This window comes from Tenebrio molitor, chromosome 3 (genome assembly GCF_963966145.1).
Source record: "Tenebrio molitor chromosome 3, icTenMoli1.1, whole genome shotgun sequence".
NCBI classification, from domain to species: Eukaryota; Metazoa; Arthropoda; class Insecta; order Coleoptera; family Tenebrionidae; genus Tenebrio; species Tenebrio molitor.
The window spans coordinates 19,925,479-19,938,599 of NC_091048.1; the positions used below are offsets into that span (position 1 = coordinate 19,925,479).

Genomic DNA, 13,121 nt, shown 5'->3' on the forward strand with positions numbered 1-13,121 from the left:
ATCATACCTGAAATGTTTGTCAGAGGATGCTTTTTTTAACAATTCAACCAAAATTAGTAAGGAACATGATTATATGATGGGAAAGCATTAAGATATCAGAAGAGCATTTTTGTTTTAGTGCTGGTTTTGATTATTGCAATTTGTTGATCAACTCACATCATCATCGTTGACGTATCTACATTATCATTGAAACGAACTATGATAAAATTTGGAATGGAAAACCAACTGTAATAAATAATAATGAATAATAATTTTCGGTTGACATGTTAATTATTACTTGGCACTGTAAGGGTCTCAATAGGTTCGCTAAATTAAGAACCTTCATTGAATTTGTATCACATCGTTGAGATGAACGTTGCAATAAAACACTCGTTCAACAGGACTGCACAGCTTTTTCTCAGAAGATTACCAGATCGTGTATGGCGGAGAGGGTATTCAGGCCGAATTCTGAAATACCGAAGGCCAGGACTGCACAGTTTTTTCCTCTAAGGATTTCCGGAGTGTGTATGGGCCACTTATACCGGGTATCAACCACCAAACCTGGCCATCGGCACATTACACATATTAAAATAATATATGAGTTGCTATGAAACATATTATTGTTTCGTCAAATTTGCCCAATAGTTGAGCATAATACTGCTCTGTGATCGTTCTTCCCTTTTCCAAATTTCAAAAGTATTTCTACTTTCTACGTTACCTACATCGAAAGTTTCCTGATGGCATTGTTTGTACGGATGATAATTATAGCTGCCAATATGACATTACACACTAAATTAATTTCCTTTTATTTTACACAATAATATATTTCATAGCAACTCATATATTATTTTAATATGTGTAATGTGCCTATGCAAGGCGGTCTTAAGTTACAGGCCTGGACACTGGCTGTGTTGCCACATTCCCTGGTAGGCCATTCCATGACGTACGGTGTTCCAAAAATTTTGAAACGAATTCGACATTTAAAATAAATTTTGACAAGTCCTTGGTCAAATTCGTCAAACTGAATTAAAAGCGCCTTTTAAGTGTTGCGTAGCAAATTGCAACTCAAATTATGCGTCTTCTTCTTCAAATTACGTAGGTAGCTAAATACTTTTATTTAAGTTTCCATCAAATGAGGAAACGAAGCCAATTTGGAAAGAGATTTTAAAAATCGAAGAGTGAAGAATTCGCAAAAGTAGCCATGCTTGTGCTAAAGATTTTAGCGGAACAGTTATTTATCAATGGGGACAAAATGAAGCGACTTGTGCCAAACGGGGTTTCAATAATTACGAAGAAATTACACTTTGGGAAGAAATTATCAAAATTAGTAATGACGACATAATCACTGGAGAAAATCTTTTGGTTTTAAAAACGAATATTGAAATGAGACTGGGAAGCAAGTTACAAGAAATGGGATGGGATTTAGGCAATGGGGAGAACAAATTATTATATTTAAGCTGGAAATGCCCACCTCGCGTTAGTTTATAACCAAACAGTTTCAATAGTCCGGAACACAGCAGATCATCTGAATCAGTAATGAGCACCGTTATTTTTCTGTCCCTAAGGTGGTTTTAAACTATATGTTACAATGCGATTACGCATTTTTGAACTGTCGTAAAATTAGATCACTCATATTTGACAAATGTAAATACAATGACAGGTTTAGTGGATTTCGATTTTTTTCACTAAATGTTGGTGAAGCAATGTTGTCAGACTGTGGTAGGCCATTCCATAGCACACTGTGTTTGGTCAGTGTCATGGCCTGGTAAATGTAAATCGCCTTGGCCTATGGCCAGGTTTGGTGGTTGATACCCGGTATGTAGTTATTAAGGTTTCGTGCGTTCATTTAAATTTATCCTCAAATTTGGCTTTGGAGAGTCGACCACTCGTGTAAAAGCGGAGATTTAAACAGCTAATCTGTGATCCTTTATCCGTATAGTACGTTCACAATCGAGTCTTCAACGCCTACTTTGAGGATAAATTTAATATACGCACTATGTCAAGGGTGTTATAAGGTTGACAAGGCGCAAGGACGGCAGAGTGAAACCCGAGGGCCTCCGGGTGCCCGAGGGGTGCACGCCGACCGAAGGCATATCATTATAACAGCCGTGGTGCCTTCAACGTTTAACTAGTTTCGTCTATTTTTGGATTGACAATAGTTTGATTAATTTATATCACTCAATCAAAAACTGTTTGCAAATACATTAAACCTGGTCGTAACTAAGCAACAAAGAACTTTAATGTCCTACTGTGTTGTTATTGAACGATAATGACACAGTTTTCTGATACGTTATTAGAGAAATAATCCCCTAGGGCATTATCTTCAAATAACAGGCTCTAGGGCGTTATAAGGTCTTCGTTGCTTAGACGGCCCCTAGACGGTCAATAATATTGCACAATATTACGAGTTTAAATTTTATTGCACCATAGGTTTTCATTGAACCGTATAGGATTAATATTGCGCAATATTGTTTAGTCCATGTTTAGCATTCGAAGAAGAAAGATGTTCGCATTCAACATGGCGGGGAAGCAGAAAATTTGTAAAGAAAGAGATTTTATTATGGAATGTATTCACCTATATAGAGAGTTGCCAGCTCTATGGAACGTTAAAAGCAAACAATGTCATAACCGTGATAAAAAGAACAGTGCATATGAAACATTATTAGTGAAATATAAGGAAATGTATCCCGACGCAACCAAAGATGATGTGAAAAATTTTTTTAACTCTTTAAGAACGAATTATCGGAAGGAGTTTAAAAAACACCACCAGTCCTTAAAATCAGGAACTGGTGCAGACGATGTATATGAATCAAGCTTATGGTATTACAAAGAAATGTTGACGGTCCTGCTCATATGGCGAAAGTATTGACGCTTGTGTGCTGTCAATATTATTGTGCAATAAATATTGATCGTTTGGGTTCGAGAGGTCATACAATAATATTGCACAATAAAAGTATTGTACAATATTATTGACCGTCTAGGGGCCGCCTTAGTTACGACCAAATTTTGACTGATAGGTATAAATTAATCAAATCATTGTCCATCCAAAAACACACGAAAGCAGTCGGACATTAAGTTTTGAAGGCACCACGGGTGATATAATGATACGCCCTCGGTCGGCGTACTCCCCTCGGGCCGGTGGCCCTCGGGTTTTACTCTGTCGACCTCGCGCGTTATCAACCTTATAACACCCTTGATACCTTAATAACTAATAACGCCCTAAAGCCTGTTATTTAAAGATAACGCCCTAGGGGATTATTTCGACATTAAGATTCTATAAGGCTAGGGCCACACTACAGACTTTTCATCGGCCGACAGTTTAGTTGGTTGCTTACATACAGCTTTTCTAACCTCTTAAAGGTTAGAAAGTGAGCGATTACTCGTGTACACATCAACCGGTCAGTAATGGTGAAAAAAGGAGTCAATAATGAGTCGTAAGCGGTCAGTAATGAAACCCATAACTGACCTGTGGTGGCGCTACAGTCGCACCAATTGCGAAAATCTCTGTACATTTTTCTGGTATCGTAATTTGCTTTTGTCAGGTAAGAGATTGAGTGTTAATTTGTGTGCGGATTCCTGCAATTCTGGGGAGGGTACACTGTATTTCACTACCGCACATTTTGTTTGTTAAAAAATGTGAGCAAATGTCAATTTGGTTTGACTTTTGTGAACTAACATTTAATACAATCTCAATCGTGCGCGCCTACTAAGTTTTAATATTTTGCCGAAATAACCGATAATATTACGGAGGTTGGTTTTTATTTATTTTTTATTATTATAATGTTGCTTGTTTTATTAAATGATTGATTGTGAATAAAATAGTATACAAACCTCGGCGAAAGTCCATTCCTGTGTCTCGAAAACTAGTTCACCTCGAGGGCACGCCTCTCAGTAAACTATTGTTCTCTCGACAGGAATGGAACACTTTCCTCCTCGGTTTGTAATATACTATAAAATCTCCCAATCTCTCGCTGGACGGAGTATATCAACAGTTTTTTAATGTAACTGACCCTGTGCCCTGACGAGCGAGAGTTTATTTCAAATTCGAAAAAGATTTCTCCTAATTTCTCATTAAATTTCTTTTGAAAATAAATTTACGGAAGAAAGGTACAGTTCGGGACACGGAATTTCGGGCATCATTTTTCTGTCACTTCAAAAAATTGCGATGTAAATCCCTCTTTATTGTCAACGTGTCATTCAAAAGTCAAATTTTGAAATTTATTTTCTGTCCACGTCAGTCGCATGTCAGTCATTGAGGTTAATAATGTTGTAGCATGTCAAAATGCCACTATTCGTTTTGGCCGGGGTAGGAGGCCAAGAGGTCCTACTTATGCTCGCGGGACTATTAGATCGCTGTTCGAAAATCAGGAACTAGCAAGACAACGCACGGCACATGACGTCGCGACGCGCCCACCCTGCCGTAACCTTTTTTCGGGACGCTCATTTCAAGATCATTCAGTTTTGTTTGTGTCGTCATGTCAGTTCATTTTTAGTTTATCGGTTCAGGGTTCATTTTTTGTTTATCGGTCCACTTTCAGTTTTCTTTCAGTTTCGCTTTCAGTATCGCTTTCGGTTTTCGTTTGTTTCTTTCGCGGTTTTCATTTTAGAGTTTTGCATTGTAGAGTCTTTGTGCCAGCCATTTTTGGGGCGGCTGGAACCACACATGTTGGCCCCTAAATTTTAGGCTGAGGTGGCCTCACGCCTCTAGGCTGTCTAGCTGCGGCCTATCTGTTTATCGTTCTCTCTTTTCTTTTTCCTCCTGTCCTTTTCCTTCAATTCCTCTCTTCTTCTTCTCAGCTCGGGTAACCGTACGGCAAAGTTAGTTCCGATTCCCTTTTGTTCCCGTGACTTGCCGGAAAGTTATCTTCTTCTCTTCTTTTCCCCAACCTTCTTCCTTCATCCTTGTGTGTTCAACCTTTCGAGATCCTGCGGGAAATAGCCGTCAACATCTTTCGTGAATTACGCGCGGACTCACCGACACATTGCCGCTTCAACATCTGAATTTTCCCATCGGTGATTTCCAGTGTAAACAAACCGGCGCCATGATCGACCATCTGTCATTTAGCGCGCAAGTGTAGAACCGCCGGAAGTGGTCATCAAGATGCGCGGTTCATGCAATTACCGGGACGCCTTATCGCCCAACGGAATAAGGACCAGATCTCTCGTGTGCTCTCCTAGATCCGGGGGTAACCAAAAAAACCCATCGCGAGCGGAAATTAGAGGACTCGGTCGGCGACCGCCGAGCGGGCGGCTGTGCCGCAAGTCGCGAGCTGCGAATTACGTGCGTGGCGTTCGGGATCCGCAATCATCCCTGAGGGCGGATTGCCGAACGATATGGTGCTTATCGTCCGGCGCTGCCGGCCTTCGGGGCCGTCGAAGAGCCCGAAAATTTACCGTACCGCTACCGTTTACCGTTTACCGTGGTCGAGAAACCCCTCGTCGTCTAGCGAGATAGAGGTAATTATCCTTCATTAGCGAATTCACTTCACTAACTTTCGTCTATTAAGGGTAGTTCGAGCCAATTACCGTTACCGTACCGTGAAGGAGCACCGGAAAGTCCTCCTTCAATTTACCGCAGAGCAGCCCCTTTCAGCGGAAAGGTAATTACCGAATCGTTTGAGTTTCGCAACACTAACGTCAGTTCGTTAGGGGTCGTTCTTTAGGGTGGTCATCGCCAGACCACACGCCGTTCTTTTGGATTATCGTTCTATGGGGCGGTCGTTCGCCATATCGTTCTTTTGGGCTATCATTTTGAGGGTGGCGGTTCGCCACATCGTTCTTTTGGGTCGTCGCCAGACCAGTTATCGTTACATAAGGCCATTGTTCGCAAGACCATTTACCGTCCGCAAGGAAAATCATTTTGCATCCGGCCGAACCATTTTGAAAACGTCAAGGTCACGCCGTGACGCTCCCGTTTAAGGAACCGTACGGCAAGCCGAAAGGACGCTCTTCGAGGACGCACAACCATCCGGCATAAGATAAGTCGCCACACTTTTGTTGCGGACAATTGAGAATTTTATGAACGCCTCGAATTTCCCGCTTCTCACGTTAATAATGTAAAATGTTCAGAATTTTTTGTGGAATCTTTGCAATGTCAAGAATTTTTTGGTCAACACTTTCCATTCATTTTCATAGAGTCAATTTAGAAAATTTAAAGATCAACTTTCAACATTTCGGAACTTTACCGACTTCACACCTTCCTGTAGGAATCAATTTTTATTTATAGTCAAGGTGACACCCAAGCCTTGACCTTGGGTTAACTTCATTTTCATTTAATTGCTCAAACCAGACCAGGTTCGGGAGGTTTCCATTCAAGGATTTAAAACCATTTTTTTCTCGTCTTAGGATATCTTGCTAATTTAAGTTTCGGTCAATTGTAAGAGAAAAGCTTTTCTGGTTGAGACCACATAATTATAAGATCATCTAAAAGTACTGGTTCCGCATCTTTCTTCATTAATTGGTTACATGCGAACCGTTATCACATTCGTGTGAACCAGTGCTAAAGCTGCACAACAAATTTGTGTGAATTTACTGCAATGATAGATACTACGAGTATCTGTTCATACTCCCTAGACGGGTAAAATCAGAGTACTTGTCCCGGCAGCTGGACAAGTTTAAGCAAGCTCAAAAACAAGTTGCCTGGCGCCCATTTTCATTTTTTTGAACCCACACCCTATGCCCCGAAAACCCCCTGAAAGCTCGTTGCAGTTAATGGCCAACTTTTTGGTCATAATGTAAAGCCTATTTTACATTTTTTGACAGTATATCGACAGTGATGCCCGAAATTCCGTGTCTCGAACTGTACGGCAAGTAAAGTGAACATAACCTTAACTATGATTTGGTGTAAAATTGTTATACAGTGCACATTTTAGGGTAGTACAGTGTGGTTTTTTACTTAATTTTGACAGTGACAATTGTTTATTAAAAAAATTCGCTACACAATTAATAATAGTGTTAGCAGTTCTTTTAAAAACAATTACGCCTGGACCTCAGATTTGACAATTAATCTATCTTCTATCGTTTATATCTCTATCTCTATCTTCTCTATCTCCACACAGGCGGTTTTCGAAGTTGAGGCGTTCCTTGTAACACGAGGTACTAACATTATTCTTAAGAATTTTAGCCTAAATCTTCTTAGTAAAATGTTTGTATTAACGGAGATAATCGATTGTATATTTTTATTGTTTTCTAAAATTTTTAGTCCGGTCCTGTCTATTTCTCCGCTGTACTAGATTAATAAGTGACGTGGCCCAGGATGGTGTCTTTCTGGAAATCGCTCTGCATACTCTCTGCACGCCGCAGCTGCATTCTGATAACGTGATAACATTGACCATACATTAGCAACATATCTGTGAGGTTATTATTTTCGTAATAATAAAGCCATTCCGACTAATTAGATGACAACTCTGACAGTATTTTTGATTAACGTCAATGCTCATTTGATTTTTTTTTGTCAATTCTAATTTCTAACTAATCAGCGCAAATATGGGCAGGACCGGTTTCAAAAATTTCAAAAAAATTAACTTATTGTATCTTCGTTTCCGTACACATTTTACTAAGGTGATTTTGGTTAAAACTCTTTAGAACAACGCATACTATCACATGTTAAAAGGAACGCTTCAACTTCGAAAACACCTTGTATACTGAATGTCTGTTTGTTGGTTGGTTTGTTTGTTCTGTATGCAAATCTACAGTTTTACTCTAATTTTGATGAAACTTTGCATACTTGACAGGGGGAAAATTACTGTCTACTTTAATTTTACAAGAACCAACTCCTACTACCATTTTCAACCTTCTTGAGCACAGAGTTTTTCGAGTTGGAAATCGGGTTTGCATGATAACGTGCCTTCAAATAAATTTATATTTAGAGCAACCTATGGAAGTTCAATTGTTTGCAACATTTTTACAGCGTAGAAAATGACACAAGAATCGTCTGGTCTGACATTTAACGAAATAAAATTAGGTTAGAAAATATTTTTAATTTTTGTAGTGCATTCATCTCAGATTATTGAAATTCACATTAATAAATAATCCAAACATAAGTCCAATCACAAATTATTTGCTAACTAATGGCTTTTCGCCAATATACGGAAGATGATGTTTCAGCTTTCGAAATCTTTGAGGCATTGCTGCAAATTTTAGTTAATCTTCGGGAGAAAAATACCCCAAGTTCGAATAAGATCGCAAAATTTCAAAAGCACCAAAGTCAAGTAACTGTTAACATAAAGAGAACAAGTAAATGGGATGTTACACGGTTAGTTCATATTCTCCATTCGATTTCAGTAGGTATTTATATTGAATGAAAACTGAAACTGAACATGAAACTAAACAGACAGTCTGAAAGTACCCACCTTAAGCAAATTGACAAATAGTCGTATCAATTCATTTATTTCTTTAAACCATAAAAGAGAACATAACATTAACATTGCTGTGAACACTAATAAGAATTGTAAATTATCACACAATAGGAGATAACAATTTTATACATAATTTAGAGTAAGTGTTGAAAATGTGCACCCTGTTCTTGTAAACACAACCTAGTCCTTCGTCTAATTGCATTAGTTACATTTTCTAAAACAATAAGATTATTGTTAATTTCATTAATTTTCTGTGTTATCCTATTTCGTAGTTCTGCCAAATCATTTATGGGTGTTGTGTAAATTGAATTTTTGATGTGTGGCCACAAGAAGAAATCACAAGGAGTGAGATCGCATGATCTAGGGGGCCAGTTGTTTGGTGTATTACGGCTTATAATTCTGTTGTCGTAAAATTCGGCCAAAAAATCTATTGTAGCCCTTGTGGTATGAGCTGTAGCACCATCTTGCTGAAAGTAGCCATAAACTAACTCATCATCATGTAGCTGATTTAAAAATGGAGTCAAAATTTCATTTCTGTATCTTGCAGCATTGATATTCCTAAAAAACATTGATTCATTATTTAATTATTAAAACATTATTACAATTGTTACCTTCAAAAAAGATTGGACCAATAATTCTGCGTTGGCTAATAGCAGCCCAAACGCCTACTTTCTGGGGGTACTGGGGTGTTTCAATGAAAAAATGTGGATTTTCTGAACTCCACATTCTTGTATTTTGAGAGTTGACATATCCACTAAGATGGAAGTAGGCTTCATCAGTGTAAAAGGTTTTATCAAGGTGAACATCTAAAGTATTCAGAAACCATTGACAATATTCTAATCTTTGGGGGAGGTCAGCTGGATGTAATTCTTGCACAGATGTGAGACGGTAGGGAAATAGGTGAAGATCTTTTTTCACAATTGAATGACAGGTACCAACAGACACACCAAGTTATTGTGACAAATGTTCAATTGAAGTGCCTGGGGCTTCTTCCATTGCTTGTCTCGCCTCTTCAATCACTTCTGGAGTTCTTTTTTTTGGCCTGCCGCTTCCAGGTTTTCGTCCCATTTTCTTGGAAATTCTTTAAGCATATGTTTAAAGTTTGTCGAAACTGCGTATATTCCACTGCAATGTCTGGGAATTCTTCTCCAAACTCTTCCATACATAACGCAAGGGAATACTGCCAAACTCCATCGATTTTCACACCGTTTCGAAAGTATGACATTACCATGAAGACTTTATGTTGTTCAGTGAAAGCCATTGTTCACAAAAATGTCGGAAAACAGTAAAACACTGACGCAGATTTCGTTTTAGTTCTGACAAGAACTGATTTTTTGTACGCAAGACGAGGAATAAAACGAATAAATTCACAAACACAACTCAATCTGAAAACGGGAAAGAGAACGAATGTCAAATGTCAAAATTTTAATATGAAATTGGGACAAAACTTATTATGCAACCTGTGTAACTCCGGAGAATAATTGGTTGCCTACGAAATTATCTACACTGTTAACAGAATTAAAACGTCAACGCCTACTCTAAATATAGTTATTTTTGAAGGCACGTTATATTAATTATACGTTTGCATGATATATTCAGGTGTCATAGTTACATTTGGTTGTTTATACAAATATACATTTTGCAAAATCAGTTTGACTGATAGTGTTTTACCGCAAAACGTTTTAAATGATGCAGAACAAGCTTTAAATAATTTAATACTGGAAAAATCAAAAGGCAGGTATCTGAAATCATACACTCAAACAATGGCAGGATCTAAATAAGGTTACGACTGTACGGGCCGGTTGCACCAACGTAGTTAAATTTAACTACAGATTAAAATATACGAAAACATTGTTATAACCATAGACAACACAGTAAACCTATAGAACGCAAACTCCCAGTTTTTTGTGTCCCGACGCCATCTACTGGCTTGTGGCAGGTGCAAAATAAGACACAGCCAGTTGGATATCCTGGCTTTTTTTATTTATTTTAATTTTCAAAATACTTTATTTATGAAATTAAAAGACTACATTTATTTTGAAGTTTATATTTTAATTTTTTTTCGATACATTTCCATTGCATTTTTATAAATTTTGATTTGGTGTTTCTTTTCCTCAATTGCGACAAACAGAGATTTATAGCTTCATCACCTTCAAAATTTTGCTTTTTATTTTGATATCGAATTTTGCATGTAACGTTTTCGGTACATTGCAACCCGTAGTTGCAGCCCGAACTTTGGATTAACATTCTGGCTTTTTATAATTTTGATTATGCTCAGCTCTTCTTATTTTCTTTTTGAAACTATCACTTCATTACTACATAAAACAGGATTTACACAATTTACTTATAGCGTCTTCAGTAGAAATATCGTAGATCTGTAGATCGGATGAAAATTCTATAAAAAATAGTTTTCAGTTAAAATATAATTATCAATATTTTTTTACTATTACTGGAAGTACTCGTAAGTCTGGACTGAAAAAGGAGGGAAGTTGTATTGAGTCGAGGGTACGGCCACATTCAGCAATCTATTGTTCGTGCCGAAGTATTTGCTGGTAAAATGAAGTCCACACACAGTGTAGCTGTTATACCTACACTTTAATATGCTACAAAGTTGATAACTGCTTGTTACCCGTGTTTTTAATCCATTCCATAAAATGCCCAGGATATTTAGTTGGATTTGAAAACCTATGGCGAGTTCCACATGGTTTAAATACCTTTGCACTCTGCAAATTCTCGTAACAGTAGATTTATTATTTATGACTTAATATGTCAAAATATATATATTTTTTTTAATTTTGGCATAAGTTTCCGCGATTTTTATTTTTATCATGGCCTACTAAATCTGAACTGCGCTGCGCTTATTACGGCCGTAACAAACTAGCTGAATGATTGATTCGGCTAACCTCAAAAAATCTACCCTTAACTAGCGCCATCGCTTTAAAGATATTAAACTACAAATCAACTAAATTGCCACAATAATTTAAATTTCCTTGAATTTCATCACGGTTGAAGTACAAACAAGGGAAAATAGTGCGTTACATGCGGAGAAAATAACAACAGTTATTTTCAAATTCCCAGCAACCTCCAAACCAAATCCGAAATTAATAAAATTATAAAAAAAAAATAAATGAAACATTTCACTGTGATACATGTCTCTTCTTTATTATCTACAGCAACTCCAGGACCCTTGTTACGATTAGTTTGGCTTCAAGACCGTGGGGTCTGTAAATTTGTGGGGCTTTTAAAAAACTTTGCTAATATTGCCACACAAATATTATCATATTTAATTCCAAAAAAATCCTTGTCAGCCACTGGTTACTACTTTGCATCCACATTTAATACAGAATTCCATATTTACCTGTGATAAACACAAAGATAAAATTTGTATAGTTATTATCCAATTATTAATGAAACCAATTTTAAACATTTGTTAATAAAAAAAAAACAGATTACATAAAAATGAAATCCATTCAGAATAAAATCACAAGTAGGAAGGTTTTAAAATTATAAACTTACAAGAAAGGTATTGTCTTCCTGCAGATAGATAGTTTTACTTTTAATTTTTCTACTGTGCTCTATCCATTTTCAGATTTTGCAATTCCATTTAATATATAAATATTACGTTTCATAATTTGATTATTGTAATTATTAGGTATTCTTACGTTCATGAAACGTATTCGTGAAAATTTATTTTGCGTCAAAATGACAAAATAGAAAGTGTTAACCTAACAAAATAAACACGTTATGTGATTGTGATTGGATAATTTCAATTCAAATTACATTTTTCTTTTCCATTTGGCTAACAGATGGAGTTGGTTAAGGGTACATTTTTTGAGGTTAGCGGAATCAATTGCTCCATTGAAAATCCGAGCTTTGTTACGGCCGTAATAAGCGTAGCGCAGTTCAGATTTAGTAGGCCATGATTTTTATAAAACGGCAGCGTCCCCTGACGGCTTGTGGTGGGTGCGTTTCCAAAAAAACCACGGCCTCCTAGATTAATAAGAGACTCGTCTCTTATCCGGCCTGTCGCATTCGATAAATGTCTGTTTTTCAAAATTCCCCGTATAGTATGTCCATCTAGCGGCTTTAATGTGACCCATATATTAGTATATGCAACTAAAAATACGTATGAATAATGACATTTTATATAATAAATTGTCAATTTCAAAAACTAAGTGCAGTCGAAACTTTAAAAAATGCCACAAACAAAGAAAAAATGTTGTATTAGTTCACGACATAAAGTCAACATTTCTTATCATAATCTACCCAATGATATCACTTTAAATGCGGCATGGAAGACAGGACTGAGAGATCATACTGGTAATATCATGAGCGCCGCAGAATAAGCAAGTAGTAAAATTTTACCAAGATTCCAAAATTTAAGGACCAATGTAAATGTTTCAGTCACCTTGCAAGATAGTTCTCTGGAAAAACTAGAAAAATTGTCTCCATTTACTTATTTGCCAAGTACATACCAATTTTCAAATTGAGACGGCGGCAACGGCTTTTTTATGTGGCTACTTAATTATGAAAATAACGGAGGCAATCCATGGATGTGATTATTGCTTGTCACATTTACGAGATCCAAATTCGAAAAAGAAAATCCCTTTATTGGAATTAATGTATTACTAAGATAGAGGAAGGCTAAGTTACCCCAATGATCAATTTGTGGGTCTAGTATAGTTTGGGAATGAGAAATTGGAATTTTAGGTTCTTCACTTGCAATGGGTTTTGGGTAGATTAAACATTTAGATGTACGACTATGAGCAGTTCATTCCAGGGAGG

At 37.0% G+C, this 13,121-nt stretch overlaps 1 protein-coding gene and 1 pseudogene across 1 annotated transcript in view; both read right to left on the bottom strand.

Annotated features, from left to right (window-relative positions):
• The window catches only part of LOC138126518 (receptor-type tyrosine-protein phosphatase epsilon-like), a 195,700-nt gene that overhangs the window by 93,405 nt on the left and 89,174 nt on the right, over nt 1-13,121 (bottom strand). The window lies entirely within an intron of this gene.
• Nucleotides 8,913-9,776, bottom strand: LOC138125628 (uncharacterized; annotated as a pseudogene).